This window comes from Nanorana parkeri, unplaced genomic scaffold (genome assembly GCF_000935625.1).
Source record: "Nanorana parkeri isolate BGI_ZX_2015 unplaced genomic scaffold, ASM93562v1 scaffold1118, whole genome shotgun sequence".
Lineage (NCBI taxonomy): Eukaryota > Metazoa > Chordata > Amphibia > Anura > Dicroglossidae > Nanorana > Nanorana parkeri.
Genome location: NW_017307386.1, coordinates 564,886 through 582,364, shown reverse-complemented (window position 1 = coordinate 582,364; position 17,479 = coordinate 564,886). Strand labels below are relative to the sequence as shown.

The 17,479-nt window shown below is 43.2% G+C and overlaps 1 long non-coding RNA gene across 1 annotated transcript; it reads right to left on the bottom strand.

Annotated features, from left to right (window-relative positions):
* Positions 1-4,176: 4,176 nt before the first annotated feature.
* LOC108796452 lies at positions 4,177-16,044 on the bottom strand. The gene is made up of 3 exons (XR_001941802.1): positions 15,913-16,044; positions 12,598-12,599; positions 4,177-4,187 (listed from the first exon to the last, which is right to left on the bottom strand). It is a non-coding gene; the product is annotated as an uncharacterized LOC108796452 (long non-coding RNA).
* Positions 16,045-17,479: the final 1,435 nt, after the last annotated feature.

Below are 17,479 nucleotides of genomic sequence, written 5' to 3'. Positions count from 1 at the left end.
AAATGTTCCGGAGGGCTTGGCAGCGAAAGGGTTAATAATTTGAAATGAAACAACTTATGTCAATATCAATATTCAGACTCTTTGAGTATAGTGTGTCATGAGATGACGAGGGAGCATGAAGCCAGCTTCCCGGCCAATCAGTAAGCAGGGCGTGTAATGACGCGACGCCCGGCTTCCTGATTGGCCGGCCAGAAGGCTCAGGCTGGGTACTGGAGGATGCCGCATTCTCGCTGGAGAGGCCCCGGGGGTGACAGGCTGCACATACTAAAGTAACCTTACCTCACGAGGCCAATCACATGTGACAAGAGAGCATCGAGCCGCTTCCCGGCCAATCGGAAAACCTGATACCGGAAGTACTCGTGCTAGGCATCGGAGCATTTGGGCGAGTACGAGTACTCGGAATTGGCACCGATATCGATACTAGTATCGGTATCGGTGCATCCCTATCTTTTTATATAGGACCCCCTTCAAATGTTCCAGTTTGTCCAATCTCTGTACCCTTCTATGAATCAATAAAAGCTTCTGTTCACAATGGTTAAGAAAACAAAACAACACCTCCTTGTAAGGCTGCAACTAATGAATATTTTCATAATAAAAAAATACCATCTTTTATGTAAAATACACAAGTGGAGTTTTACAAACATAAAGTTATTTCAGAATAAAACTGTGTGCACAGTTTTTTGTAATCGAGCTGCACTGGAACACACGGCATTGCAGTACCGCGTGTTTCAGTGTGGGTAATCACACTGCGGGCAGGAAGTGTGTTTGGGGTGCCATTGAAATGAATGGCACCACATTGCGCAGCAGAATTTGTAAGGCCAAAACCAAAAATTTGTAAAAAAAACGTCGCTACTCACGCTTGTGGATACAACCCTTACCCCCAAACAATTTAACTATTTGAAATCCGCAGTGAAGGACCGACAGACATATGGTACTATGGTCAAAAAAGTGTATACTGCAATACACTGCGCTATCTCCCCTAATAAATTACTAAAACCCTCATACATGAAAAGAAGTGCAAGATGAACAAAAAAACGGGGAAGTACACCTCCCACCTGCAAAATACCTCAAAGATACTGAGGTCTAGATTACAGGGTGGGTGGAAACCTCCACATATAAACATGTGAATTAAATTAATATGCAATAATGTGTATCAAAAGGGCAGATATGCATAAAAACCTTAAATATCCCCAAATTCCATAATGTGCTTATTCGAACAAATAAGTAAATACATTCATTGAATAGGCCCAAACTGTGAGCAGCTGGGACAATTAATACAGTTCACAGATTTGTGAAGACTTGTGTGTAATCTTATATTCAACCTTCGTATATAGTGACAATGCTTCCCACTCACCAGATCCCCTCGATCAACTTGAAATTAGTGAAATTAAATCTTCTCTCCACAAAACTATCAAAACTCCCCACCGGGTTGTCTTTCACTTTCCAAACTCCTCCACGTGCATCCAATATGCATCAGTCATAGACCGCAACAGCGTATCTTTTCATATAAGAGCACGCTCTCTCCTATATTCGGCACCTGTGTACAATCACATCTCGGTCTCCTCCACAATTCTCATAGTAATTGGTGAAAGCAACGGTATAATTACCCCGATTAAAAACAGATAAGATGCACATAGAATAAAAAATTTTAAAACGTTTATTTGCGCAACGAGTTAAAAACTTACATCAAACAAAGGTGCATTGAGCTTATAAAAACGCCAAGGCTTCTCTCACGCTTTCCCAAGCAGCTATATCCTCAGGTGCAAACATCAAAGAGATGAGGATACCGTCAACGTGCGCGCTTGTCTCCGATGCATTTCATCACAGTGGACTTTCTCAAGGGTAGCATGCACGTCAAAAGTATCCATCCTATATATCCTCATTAATCTAGTATTCAATTAAACCCCCTTCAATTCAATTCAGTACAATTAAATCATTTACACAGAGTATATCCATATAAACATAAAAAGCATACCTAAAAAATGACATGCATCCACCCGACACCCACTGTACCTATCACATAGACCAATAAATATCTATCCAATATAGACTACCTTTTGTTTTATATTCAGCCAGTATTAATGTCACTAACTATTACTAATAAAACAGTTGAGATCCAACTCCACATTTAACCCCTTCGGTTTTAGTGTGTCCAAAAGAAAAGATCCATTTTGTTTCGTTTTGAGAAATCATTTGGGTTTTATTGGTACTCCTCCAATGTCCTTGAATTCTGTCAATTCCACAGAATATCAAAGTGGAGGGATCCTTATTATGAACTTCCTTGTAATGTTTAGATAAACTGTGTGATTCTAATCCATTATTAATGTTCTTTACATGCTCACTAATCCTAACCCTTAATTCCCTTGTCGTCCTTCCCACATATTGGAGGCCACAAGGGCACTCTAATAAATACGTAACAAAGGATGTGTGGCACAAAATAAACTCCTTTATTTCAATTGGACTCAAAATGGGTTGATTTAATTCCTTTTCGTTTATTGGCCACCCTATACATTGCTTACAAGGATAGAAACATTTGTTTCCAAAGTAATTTTTTACCTTAGGCGGTGGATTCAACCCCTTTGTGTACTATGAGATCCTTAAGGGATGGAGCCTCCTATAAATTACTTGTGGTTTTGTGGGATCAGGGGTCCTACAATTCTATCTAATTTATGAATATTCCAATGCTTATTCATAATTTTTTCAACAACTTTATATTGTGCATTATAATCTGTAATGACTGCTTCTGGAAATCTTGATTCTTCCGACTATGGTTGTTATTGTTATTTTTTAATAAAGGCTCCCTTTATTAAATATTAGGGGAAGGGCGTGCAGTAGGCAGAAGGCTGGGGACAATGATCTTGCCTTACGAGAGTGGGTATTTGTGAAAGAAAATACGGCGGACCAAAAGGTTTGTATGTGAGGGCAGGACCAAAGTAGGTGTGGAAGGTGAGGCAGGGGGAGGAGGCATTTCGGACAAGCGGTTAACCATATGGAGGGTGTACTCTTGGTGGGAATATTAAAAGCATGGTATGCTCTATGTACTACTTTAAAATATATCTCACGCCAGGATTCATTAATTATGGCTTTCCGAATTTGTCACCATCTGTGCACCACTATCGTATGCGTGTCTTCTGTGGTCATGTTCAGAAATTATGCCCAGCGCTGAATATGGGATGTTACATAGTTACATAGTATTTGAGGTTGAATAAAGACATTAGTCCATCAAGTCCAACCTATTAGGATCTCATTCTAGGAGTACCCGTACCCCTGTATATTACGGTCCCTTAAGAAATCGTCCAAAAGTTTCTTGAACAATTCCACATTATTTGCTGAAATCGCCGCCTGTGGCAGTGAGTTCCAGACCCTAACTGCTCTTACTGTGAAGAACCCCATTCGCCCCTTGTGCTGGAATTTTTTTTCCACCAATTTTTGGTGATGGCCTCTAGTTTTTGTAACGGAGTTAATTTTAAACAGTTTATCGCTAATGTTGCTACCACCATTAAACATTTTGTACATGGAAATCATATCCCCCCTTAATCTCCTCACCTCTAATGTGAACATGTTTAAATTTAGTAGCCTCGTCTCGTAGCTCTGGTCCTCCATACCCCTAATTAGTTTGGTTGCCCTTCGCTGGACTTTTTCCAACTCAAGGACATCTTTTCTTAGTACTGGTGACCAGAACTGGACCGCGTACTCCAGATGAGGTCGAACCAATGATCTATAAAGTGGCAAAATTATAGACTTGTCCCTGCAATACATCCCCTTTTTAATACAGGACAAGACCCTGCTAGCTACCGAGTTGGAGGACTCCAGTATAAAGGTCGTCACAGTCCGGGCAATAAGGGGGGAGGAGAGTAAAGGAGTGATAGGTGAGTGAACTATTTCTCGCCACGGTAGAGTAAGGTGGCGGGAGATGAAGTGGCGTAGTTGCATGTACGGGAAAATATGGGTGGCGGGGAGACGGTGTTGGGTTCGGAGGTCCTGAAAGGTCTTGAGATGTCCTTGGGAATTAAAGAGATCTTCAAGGACCGAGATACCCTTGACCGCACACGTTCGGAAGGCACTAGAGTCAGTACCCGGTTCAAAAACCAGGGAGGGGGATCAATGGGGAGATCACAGTGGGCAGGCGGAAGACTTTCCTGATTTCTCTCCATGCTATCACGGTGTCCCTGAGAAGGATAGTATCCCTAATATCCCTCGAGAGGGGTATTGGTTAAAAATGTAGTATCATGCATCCAATCCCGTATATGATGGAATAGGCTGGCTATATTGTATGCCCAAATGTTCGGGAGATTAGTGCCTATATTCCCTACCAGCTGTTGGAGTTTTTGGAAGGCTATTCTTGCTTTTTTTCCTCTCCAAAGAAATGTTGAGAAGGCGCTATGGAGGGTTTGGAAATCTTTGTGTTTCAGTAGAAGGGGTATAGTCTGAAGAGGGTAAAGTAACCTTGCAAAGCTAACCATTTTTATAAGATGACATCTACCCAGAAGGGAGATAGGATAGTCCTTCCAGGTGCGCAATTCTTGGACTATTTTATTTATGATTGGTTTATAGTCCAAGTCATATAAATCTCTGGCAGAGCGAGGAATGGAGATCCCTAAGTAAGTGATGGAATGTTTTTGTATCAACAAAGAGGGGTATGTGCGGGAAAGGTTTGCTATAAAAGTCTTGTCTTGAGTTAGAGATAGGAGATCGCTTTTGTTGACATTGATTCTGAGGCCAGAGAAGGAGCCATAATGGGTGATGTGGTCAAGGATTTTCGAGATTTTGGTTAGTGGATCAGATAGGAGTAGCAGGATATCATCTGCAAATAAGGCCAGTTTGGTGTCATAGGGACCGATTGGTAACCAGTAAAGATTCGAGAGGATGCCAAGGATCGGGACAGGGGTTCTATAGCCAGATTGAATAGGAGAGAGAGGACAGCTGTGACGGGTTCCCTTATATAAGCGAAAGGAAGGGCCAATGAGGTATATATCTGTGCAGAAGGAGAACTGTACATAGTAGAAATGTATTTTAGAAACATCCCTTAGAAACCATATTTTTTCATAACCAGTGAGAGCCAAGACCAGTTTACGTTGTCGAAGGCCTTCTCCGCGTCCAGGGCCAAGAGGGCCATTGGACCGGGAGAGGACCCCGACAACCATATTGCCTCCAAAGCAGTAAGTATTTTCCTGACATTCAATACAGCGGAGCGACCGGTCACAAAACCCGCCTAGTCTGGTGAGACAAGATGAGGCAGCACAGCGGCCAGTCTGCTTGCCATGATTTTGGAAGGCAGTTTGGCATCAAAATTAAGCAGGGAGATAGGACAATATGAGCTAGGGAGTGTGGGATCCTTCCCCTTCTTAGACAATAATGTGATGTAGGCAGTACTAAACGTGGATAGGTAGCAACCTTGGTGTAGAATATGGGGGATACCAGGGTAGGGGAAATGTGTTTGATTATGGACTTAAAGAATTTGGCTGATAATCCATCAGGACCAGGAGCTTTCGAACCATGGGAGTTGTGAATAGCTGCCTGCACTTCCTGAAGTGTTATTGCAGCAGTCATTTGATCCAGGTCTGCAGCGGACAAGGAAGGTAAGGAGAGGGAGTCCAGAAAAGAGGACCCCGCGGGGAGGTTTCCGGTGTCAGCTGCATACAAGGATTGATAAAAGGTACGAAATGTGTCACAAACCTTATCGGGATCCGCGGAGATCTCACCCTTGTCATTGACGAGAGTCAGTGTGTGGGGTGGAGCGTTTTTTCTCCGGATTACATTTCCCAATAATTTCCCGGATTTGTTTCCAAAATTAAAACGTTCTACCTCATTGTGGGATCGACTTTGAAGGTCATATTGGGCAATCCAATGGTCACATGTTTGCTTAGCCTGAGTCCATTCGGATCTGGCGCGAGGGGAAGGATCCTGTCGATACATCAATTATGCCGTTCTGGCCGCTGTGCACGTCTCTACATACCTCTGTCTGGTCTGTCTCTTTTGGGAGGAGACATAAGCTAGAATCCTGCCTTTGCCGCCTCCCAAAACAGAATAGGATCTTCAATGTGCAAAGCATTATCAGAAACATAGTCACCCCACCACGAGGCTAGATGTGCCTAAAACGTATCATCAGTAGCTACATAAGACAGGAATCGCCACACCACTGGTCTGGAGGGTAGGCCAGAATGTTGAATGTCAACTGTTACCGGGGATTGATCTGAGATGACCATATCCTCTATAGTCACTGAGGACACCTTTGATACCAGGTTGGATGAGATGAGAAACAAGTCCAGGCGCGAGAGAGAGTCATGGGCATGGGAGAAGTGGGTGAATTCACGAGTCAATGGGTGAAGAAATCGCCAAATATCTACAAGGCCTCCCGCTTGGATCATAGCCGAGAAATTATGGTCTTGAACAAGGGTGGCATTAGAGGGGCGCCTCCTTGGTCCAGGAACGATCTTCCAGGGTAGTCGGGACTGCATTGAAATCTTCACCAAATAGGACATATGTATCAGGGGCAGAAGGAGATTGTCGAGACAATAACTTGTCAAAGAAAGGCTTGTTGTCCACATTGGGGCCATATATATTACATATCTCAAACGTAACCTGCCCAATCTGTACAGTAAGGTGGGACCACCGACCCCCCTCCATGTCGTGTTGTTAGGAGAGTAAGGTAAGTCTTTATTGATAAGTATTGCCGTCCCCGCAGATCGACCCACTGAGGGTGCCCACACCGCTGTTCCCACCCACAATTGTTTAAGACGGACGATGTCCTCTCGAAGAAGGTGGGTTTCTTGTAACAGTGCAATATCCACCTTATGCTTTCTAAGGTGACGTAACACTTGTCTCCTAGTCCTTTGAAATTCCAGGAGGACACTTTTAAGGTGGTTCCCATATAGTCCGAGGTGATAGCATGACAATGAGGTTGTGATAGACCAAAAAAAGACAAAGTCGAGTTGTTACCTGTGTCCTAGTGCGAGAGAAACGGCTCTGAGTCATGGAACCCACTATACCTTGTGATGAAAGGCGTGACCCATTAGTCACTAGGATTTTGAAGAGAGTGTCGAGAGAGGTCTTCATCCACATGGCTGTATAGGTACGGTTGCTCTTAACCGGCAGAGCAGAAACTATGAAGTCTATAATCAAAGCAAACATGAAAACAGTCATGTAGTAACATAAACCTGTCAGGGACTTCCTTTTTTCCGGATGGTGGTGTGCGATGGTCTGGCCATCAGCGTTGGGGGAAAGGTAATCCCCTCTGAGAGCCATGGAGATCACGGGGTTGACAACGTCCGGTTGCTACGCCGCGCCACTATTGAAAAGAGTCTCGGAACATGTAGAGTAAAAGAATAAAAAAGCTGTTAAGTACTTAGGAACACACGTCAAAGATAGTGGAGTGTGGGCACACTGTGCCGTGTAACCGCCCATTCAACTAGACCACTTAGTGTAGAGAGAAGAATTGTGCGGCAACTTGAGATTCAGGCCTTCTTCTTCCGAGGTGGACTCTTAAGTGGGGAGTTGGACTGCACGATAGGGGCGGACAGGTGTCTGTCCACATATACCTTGGCTTGAGTAGCAGACGTGAAATGGATTTGATTGCCATCTGGGTCCGATAGGCGCAGGATTGCTGGGTACGCCAAGACAAACTTGATCGGCCTGTTCACCAGGGTTTGACACACCTCATGGAAAAAGTGACGTAGTTTAGACAGTTCTGCAGAATAATCAGCAAAAAGCAGTAACTTGTGACCGCCCGCTACCAGTTGGCATTGCCTCCTGTAGGTTTGCAGGATATGGTGCTTGTCCAAGTGGTCTAGATATCTGACAATGACTGGCCTGAGTCTTTCCTGATCTTTGGGGGGGCCTATTCTGTGGGCCCTTTCCACTGCGCAGGTAGACGTGATGCCCATGGCTTGCGGGACAATGGAGGAGCAGAAATGCTGTAGATCATTAGGCATAATCGATTCAGGGATCACTATAATTTTGAGATTGTTTCTGCGTATCTGTTTTCTAGATCATCTACCTTGTCCTGTAGATATTAAAACTTTTTTTATCGTCAGCATGAGATCAGACCAAGTGGCATGGTCTTCCAGCTCGCTAACACGGATCTCTAGGGCCTACATCCTGGATGTCTGTGCCTCCAAGGCGGCTGTGATAGGCCCCATATGTAGTGTCAGGGAATCCGCTATGATGGTGCCGACTTCTGATCTCAAGTGAGAAGCCACAGTAGCCGCCAGCTGCTGGTAATCAATGGGGGCTTGGGGAGATGGTATAGCAGACTCACCCAGTGTCCCTACAGCATCGACTTCAGTTTCGTCCAAGGCCACTGATTCGAGCTGTGTGATCGCCGGGCTGGACAGAGCGGAGAGAGCACAGTGGACCGGCTGACAACGAGCCACGAACTTGTCCATGACCAGTGGGGTGTGGAGAGTTGATCCGGGTGTCCGATTTGACGTGGTTCAGACGCGATATGTACGGAATGGATGTGGCGGGGAAGGAGCTCCGGTATACACCGTTAGTGCATCCGGTGCCGGAAGTATATACCGGTGCTTTCACCAATTACTATGATAATTGTGATTGTACACAAGTGCCGAATATAGGAGAGAGCGTGCTCTTATATGAAAAGATACGATGTTGCGGTCTATGACTGATACATATTGGATACATCTGTGGAGGAGTTTGGAAAGTGAAAGACAACTCGGTGCGGAGTTTTGATCGTTTTGTGGAGAGAAGATTTTATTTCACTAATTGTGAGTTGATCGAGGGGATCTGGTGAGTGGGAAGCATTGTCACTATATATGAGGTTTGAATATAAGATTACACACAAGTCTTCACAAATCTATGAACTGTATTAATTGTCCCAGCTGCTCACAGTTTGGGCCAATTCAATTCATTTATTTACTTATTTGTTCATATAAGCACATTAAGGAATGTGGGGAAATATCTGCCCTTTTAAAACACATTATTGCATATTAATTTAATTCACATGTTTATATGGAGAGGTTTCCACCCACCCTGTAATCTAGACCTCAGAATCTTTGAGGTATTTTGCAGTTGGGAGGCGTACTTCCCCATTTTTGAGTTCTTCTGTTTTTTGCATTTCTTTTAACGTATGGGGGTTTTAGTAATTTATTAGGGGAGGGGGGGGTGGGTTGTGATAGCACATTGGAGGTGGCAGGTTATGCTTAAGGTGACATTAGGGTTTTTTTAGACCCCTAGTATCACCTTTCCACTTCACTGGGGAATGACAGCTGCCTATTGAGGCAGCTGAATGTAAATACAGCATGCAGTGGCTGGGAGCAAAAGCCAGCATGCTATTGGCTATTTCAAATTGCAATAGCCAATAGCAGGCTGGCTATTACACCGACCCACTGCCTGCTGTCAATTCGCAGAGGAGGGACCCAAGGAAAAAGGTCCTCCTCTGACGGATGACAGCAGGTTGTGGGTGGGTGCTATAGCCAGCCTGCTATTGAAATTCAAAATAGGCAATAGCAGGCTGGCTATTTCTCCCAGCCGCTGGATGGGAGATTTGATGCAGGCTTTCTACTGCCGGTAGAAGAGGGCTCACGGAGCATTAGCAGGGCAATGGGGCAACAGCAGAGCCACAGAGGGGGTGCAACAGAGAGGCAGCACAGGCACAGGGTGAGGGGCCCAAGAGACGCGGCGCGGGCACAGGGAGTGATAGAGAGGCAGCCCAGGCATGGGGAAGCGACAAAGGCAGATCTGTCACGGGGACCTCGGGGCCACGATGGGAGGGGTTCCAGGTCTGAGCAGAAAGGCAGGACTGCCTATGCTTATCTTAGCTGTAATATTGTTGTGCTTCAACTTCCATAAACCTGTCACTTCTAATCGTGGAACATGTAAAAGGAATGCATAGTCTGGTCGATCCGGTCAGTCCGGTCGCAAAGTCTCCTGCAGCCGCCTTAATGCCCCCTGCTTGTAGGTCACCACCGTTGCGTCCTAGGACCACCGTTGCGTCCTAGGACCACCGTCGCGTCGTGGCCCCGAAGGTCCCCGTGACAGATCTGGGCGGAGTGTTTATGTCGGAGGAATCAAATCCCCGTCCGCACTCCGTACAGGGAGCTCTACCCATATCCAGTTACTCCCAGCGGGTGATTAGTCCACAATCCCCTGATGAAGCTAAGCTGCAAAACGTGTAGGGATTGGACATACTGATTTTCAAATGAACACTCACTGATTTTAATGGACATGTACAGAATGTTTGTATGGGTCTATGCTTCTTATTTAATTATCTCGTTTTAGGTCTTGTTGCAACCACTTGTTTGTTTTTTATATGCATTTATAGCATATGTTAAATAAAATTAATTTGTATACAAAAACTTGAAGCTGTGGTGTAATACCTCTCAAAAACCAGTTTTTCTCTTTTGTGTTATAATCACCATAGAGCCCCCACATCTGCTCTGTGTGATCACTGAGACCGTGGCGATGTAATCACAGCGCCACCTCTCTCAGCAGTCACTAACTGCAGCTTCTGTCACAGCTTCTGTACAGAAGCTCCGGTCTGTTCAGTGCTCCATAAGGCGCACCAGACCTCCCTGCATCCTATGGTCCGGTGCACCTTATGGAGCGCAAAATACTGTATGTGCATGCATGCATGCATACACATACTAGGGCCGAGTTAGACAGGAGCCAATTAACCTTCCGGCATGTCTTTGGAGTGTAGGAGGAAACCGGAGTACCCAGAGGAAACCCACACAAGTACATGGGGAACATGCAAACTCCTTGCTCCAGTGTCCTGACTGGGATTTGAACCAGAGACCCCCAGTGCTGCAAGGTAAAGGTGCCTACCACTATACCACTGTGCCATTTAAATCTTCTAATCAATTATCTCCCTGTGTTTCACTAAAAACCTTGTCTATATTAATATTCTTATTGGGAACGATAATCAAAATATTTATAGCTGCAGACCACCTACTTCAAATTCAGTGAACGAAAATAGAAACAAATCAGCTACTGTATATATCACAAAGATATTCAAAACATAAAATACTAATCATACACTGTTATCATCCAACAATGTAACATTCGTATAATGCACCCTCTAAAAAAATGAATAAACAAATAGTATGTGTACAAATAAAAACATTTAAAATACCTTCAATATCTTTTTCATATCCGCATGAATTAAAAAACGTTTTCTAAAGTACCAAAATCACTTGACCAGCCGTCTTCCCTCTAGGTAGATGCGGGAATATGGGCAGCTCTACCTTGACCAAGGATGGGAGGATGGCTGGACGCAGTATGAGGTGATTTATTGCAGTTTGAAGTCCAGCCTTCCTTCCACCATCTCTCTTCATCTATACAAGCTCTATCAGTTTGAAAATATGCAGAAGCCTGAGCTTTGCAGCTGTGAACAAGATTCCAGGCTTGAATGCAAATATTACAGAAATGCATATTTTTTTATACATTATAAATTATGCATTTCTTTAATTTTTGCAAAAGGTGATGCAGAAGGTGAACTTATCCTTTAAAGGAAACCTGTACTGAGAGAAAGAAACACTCCAATTGTTGACCTCCTTCTGAGAATTCTAGCTGCCTAGCTGTCTTTGGCATGAATACATTCTGAGCCAGTGAGCCCAAACAAGTATGTGGATTAAGAGAGTCAGAGCGAAGCCAGCACTTCTTAATCTGCATATGTCTTTGGGTTCAGTGACTAAGAAAGTACTGAAACCACTGGACATCAATGACAGCAATGGAACTAGTGTATTCAAAAGGAAAGTCCAGCAATAGTAGCTGTCATACTTTCTTAGTACTGGTTTGATTTAAACTGAGATGTTCACACCATGCAGTGCAGTGCATTTTTGCCTTGTTCCAGTGCGTTGTTTTCTTTTGCCTAACGTTGTTTTCTTTTGCCTAACGTTGTTTTCTTTTGTCTGCACCTGAAAGCCCTGATGGGCTTTTTTTTTCTTTACTCTGAAGGCAGCCTGAACATGGCAAAATCCAATTGCACTGAGTTTGCAGATCTGCTTCAGATCTAGTCCAGGCACTGTGTGAGCTAGGGGTCAACCGATTATCGGATCTACCGATAATCGGGACCGATAGATATTGACTTATTTTCTAATTATCGGTATCGGTTAAAGAGACGGATATTACAGATAATAAACACTGTGCAAATTTCAGCCGGTTCTTGAAGGACCAGACGGAATTTGCACAGTAGGTGCTGCTCTCTGGCCAGCATCCCTCGATCAGCTGATCAGCAGTTTGCGCAGCGCTTTACAAAATTGAGAGAGACAATACAATTAACAATACAATTTCAGTACAGGAGGTAGGAGGGCCCTGCTCATGAGATCTTACAATCTAGTAGGAAGGGCGAGTGATACAATAGGTAATAATTGTGTTACATAGTTACATAGTATGTGAGGTTGAATAAAGACATAAGTCCATCAAGTCCAACCTACTGCCTGTATGCATTTATGTTTGAGCAGGTGTGTGCGTGTATATGAGTCCATATGTGATTTTTCTCTTAAGAGTACTGGTACCCCCTTTATGTTACGGTCACCAAGGAACTTGTCTAGGAGTTTCTTGAATGATTCCACACTCTTAGCTGAGATCACTTCCTGCGGCAGCGCGTTCCTGACCCTAACCGCTCTAATTGTGAAGAACTCCTTGCGCCCCGTGTGTTCAAATTTTTTTTCTACCAATTTTTGGTGGTGCCCTCTGGTCTTTGTTACGGAGCTAACCGTGAACAGTCTGTTAATAATGTTGCTGTCGCTATTGGACAGTTTATACAAGAAAATCATGTCCCCCCTTAATCTCCTAACCTCCAAAGAGAACATATTTAATTTTAACAACCTTGCTTCATAGTTCAGGTCCTCAAACCCCTTAATGAGTTTGGTTGCCCTCCGCTGCACTTTTTCCAGCTCAAGGACATCTTTTCTGAGTATCGGTGACCAAAACTGGACCGCATACTCCAGATGTGGCCGAACCAGTGATCTGTAAAGTGGCAAAATTATAGACTCGTCCCTGCAATACATTCCCTTCTTAATGCAAGACAGGACTCTGCTTGCTTTGTTTACAGCAGTCTGGCACTGCACGCTGTTCTTCAATCTGCGATCTATAACTCCAAAGTGCATTACTTTACATTTATCGACATTGAACTTTATCTGCCATACAGTTGCCCACTCCCCGAGTTTATCCAGGTCCTCCTGTAATGTTGCATTGTCTAAATCCGTGTCCATTACCCTCCCAATTTTAGTGTCATCGGCAAACACTGAGACATGGCTACTCACTCCCTCCCCAATATCATTAATAAACAGGTTAAAAAGCCCAGCCCAGTCTGAAATGGTGCCATTTATCGATACTCTTCGTACACGTTCCTTTAGCCAGTTTTCTATCCACGTATACACTATTTCATCTATGCCCATAGCCCTTAGCTTGTATAACAAGCGTTTATGTGGCACCGTATCAAATGCTTTGGAAAAGCCCAGATATACTACGTCCACCGGCCTCCCTCCATCCAGATCTCTACTTACCTCTTTGTAAAAGGTCAGGAGGTTGGTCTGGCAAGAACGGTCCTTCCTAAATCCATGCTGGTTATCAGTTATTATGCCATTAACCCGAACAAATTCCACTAAGTAGTCCTTAATAATTCCCTCTAACAGTTTACATACTATGCATGTCAGACTAACTGGTCTATAGTTCTCCGGTTGAATATTGGTACCACATTAGTCCTCCGCCAGTCGCTTGGCACTTTACCAGCCGTTATGGAATCCTTAAAAATGAGGAACAATCGTTTCGTTATTACCTGGCTTCTTTGAGTACCTTGGGGTGTAGATTATCAGGTCCTAATGCTTTATTTGCATTAAGTAGTTTAAGCCTATGTTGTATCCCAGTTTCCGTCAATCACTCAAGTGTATTTCTTGTTAAATTATGTGTTTTATCATGTACATTAAACCCGTCTGTTTCCTCTGTGAATACTGACGAGAAAAAAGTATTTAGCGCCTCTGCCCTCTCCCTGTCGTTTGTGACTAACCTCCCATTTTTGTCCCATGTATTGATAAAAAATTGTGGGGTTCCTTTTACTAACTGTGGCGATGTATTTCCCACATTCAATTGCCCGGACTACCAGTTTACATCTTTTATTACATTCTTTGTAGTTTTGGAATGCCAATACTGTCCCCTCCATTTTATACTTAGTAAATGCCACTTTTTTAATGTGTTTTTTACCGTTTTATTTAGCCATATTGGCTTTGTTTTTGATCTTTTATTTTTGTCACCCAACGGTATACACCTGGTTATAGCATTTTTTAATTTGTTCTTGAAACAGTCCCACTTTTTGTCTACGTTTAGTTTATGAAATAAATTCTCCCATTTGATTTCACCCACTATATTGCGTAGTTTATCAAAGTTGGCTTTCCTGAAGTTTAGGCTTCTCATCCGACCATCCCCCTTCCCTTTCTTGCACCCAATATAAAAAGCAATCACCTTGCGATCACTATTACCCAGTGTCTCCCCGACTACAATATCCTAGTTCTCTATCTAGTTCTAGCCATAACGATTCCACCTCATCTCCACCATCTGACGTGATATCGTCACAGATGTGCATGAGGTTATTTTTAACATATACACATACCCCCTTCTTGCCAGCCTGTCCCTCCTGAATAGGCTGTACCCTTCTATGTTAGTAGCCCAATCGTGTGTGCTATCCAACCACGTTTCTGCTATTCCCACTATATCGTAGTCCTCCTCGAGTAATATACTGTAACTTCAAGGTCTTCTATTTTATTAGCTAGACTTCTAGCATTGGTGAACATTCATTTAATTTTTGTACTTTTACTGGTTAAACGTTTGCTACCTTCTTGTTGCCCACTACTATTTTTAATTGTACCTGTTACGGTTGGTCCATTCCTAATTGGATCACTTTGGGCAATAAGATTTACTTTATTTACTACATTGAGTATGTTCTCTATGTTGGTTTGATTTACTATTTTGATTATGTTGACTCTGTTGACTGGAGTGAGCCCACCATCTATTCCTGTATGTTTTTTTTCTTCTTTGTTATCTGTCACGGTTTGTGTTGGATGATTTAATGGAAGAATTGAAAGTACTGTTATCTGTTATGTTGAGGTGGAAGAGATGAGTTTTCAAGGATCGCCTAAAGGTGGACAGAGTAAGAGATAGGTGGACAGATTGGGGTAGGGCGCTCCAGAGAATGGGAGACACTCTGGAAAAGTCCTGGATTCGAGCATGCAAGGAGGTGACAAGAGAGCTGGAGAGCAAGGTCTTTGGAAGAGTGAAGGGGATGGTTTAGGTGATATTTTGAAATGAGGTGGGTGATGTAGGTTGGGGCAGAGTTGTAGATGGCTTGGCAGGTTATTGTTAGCATTTTGAATTTTATCCGTTGGGGAAGTGGTAGCCAGTGGAGTGATTGGCAGAGGGGGGTAGGCCAACAAGGAGGGAGTTGCAGTTGTCAAGGCAAGATATTACAAGGCAGTGAATTAGAAGCTTTGCGGATCACCATATAAGCACTGAATAGTGGATGAGGAAGTTGGGTGGTCATCCAAAGTATAATAATTTGCTTCTGAATGATCATATTGCTCCATGAATAGCTAGCTTTACAGTCCTGGCACAACTGACATTGAGCCTGCAAACTATATAACAGAAAGTTTGGTTTGAGCCTGCTAATACAAACAACATTTGTTTGAGTGGGTTTCCTTGTACAACCCAAAACCAAACTTTTTGTTTTTGTGGTGGTTTCTGAGAAAATTATTGTAGCCAACGTATGCTTGTATCAATCTGATAGGAGAATTAAAATGATAGCTGCTTTGGAGTAGTGACTGAAATAAATAGTTGTATGTACTCTGTAAAGTGATGCATGTGTGTTAATGCCATTTAATTAAAGATAATATATAATTACAGAAGTGCTTTCCCTCTCATTTCTATTTAGACAGAAAGTAGAATTCTGACTAAACATCTCACCTCTACAGTAATCACCAGGATCTTCCTGCTCCTCATTGTCAGAGCCAAGTGGCCCTGGAGGGGTTAGCACTGGTGTAGGGGGTGTAGGAGGAGGTCCTGGGGATATAGGCACATCCTGTAACTTTGGATCCAGGATGCTGCAAAAGAAAACAAGCACATTATTAAAGAATTACAAGAAAATGTTAAAATGGCAAGTTAAAAATATTAAATTAATTAATAAAAGTAAAGTTTGTCATAACTTAAAGTGGAACAGCAGTCAAAACGTTTTAAAATTATGGATAGAGTGGGTAAGTGAACCTCTGTCAGGATTTTATTGCTGTGTTCCCATTGGGGAGATTTACTGTCACTTCCTGTCCTGGGGACCACACAGGAAGAGACAAAAAAATTCTGCAGTGACACAGAAAAAGACAACAAAAAACATTGACAAATAATCTAACATTAAGCCACGATACTAAACTATACTTAAAAACTGGAATATTGTACAGAAATCTAAGTATTAGGTCTCCCAAAAGCTTATTATCATCTCACCCCTGGATTGATAAATACACAATATGAAAATGTATAGGGCTTTCCAAGATGAAAAAGAACCACAAAATGATCAAACCAAATTTAAAAAGATTTGTAAAATTTTTATTAAAATACCCATCAATACCCATAAAACCACATTATAATTGTTTACAGAGGATTACCAATGTCTTGAAAGACAAGACTAAACAATGTCATCCACATATACAGAACTCATATTGTATCAGACAACACCCGATATTAGGGAATGATTTCACCAAAATGTCAATAAAAATGTTACAAAACGTTTTAAATTTCATATTGTTGTTCTTCTTTTTCATATTGTGTATGTATCAATCCAGGGGTGAGATGATAATAAGTGTAGAAGGGTGTGGCAATGCCACAACTTAATTTGGCAACATTGTCGCCAGGAACACTCAGAGGGGCTAAGAGGTTTCAGGATGTTAAAACTTTTCCAGGGAAGAAACTGACTTTTAAGTTCCTTCCAGGTTTTCCGGACTATAGTGGGATGGAATCTCTATTCCTGGGGCCAAGTGTTGCCAATAACCAGTATAGCTGGATCCGGTGGCTGAGAGCAGCCTTATTAGGAGTCTGGACCAGAGCTCAGGGGAGTTGTGTTGGAGTTGTGTGTGCAGGAGGCACACGGACACAGGCAGGCTCGGGTGCATGCTAGACGGACGTGGAACAGCTGGAGGTGAGGCTGGGAGAGGTCAGGAAGGTCGGTGACCCAAGGGACCTGTTGGACACACTGCTGAGAGAGCAGTGTGAGTGCCCATAAGGGGAGAGGTCAGAAAGGTCGGTGACCCAAGGGATGTGTTGGACACACTACTGGGAGAGCAGTGTGAGTTTTACACAGAGATGTGCTGAGAGGCTTGGAGCTGAGGAAAGCTACTGAGCAATACTAAGGACTGTATATGCTGAAGAAAGCTGATTATAATGAGAAGTGCATGCAATGTTGGCCATTGTGTGAGTAAAAGACTGTCCTTTATGTTGCAGCTGGAAGCTGTCTTGTGCAACAGAGGAGGTCTACCCTGTTGATGGA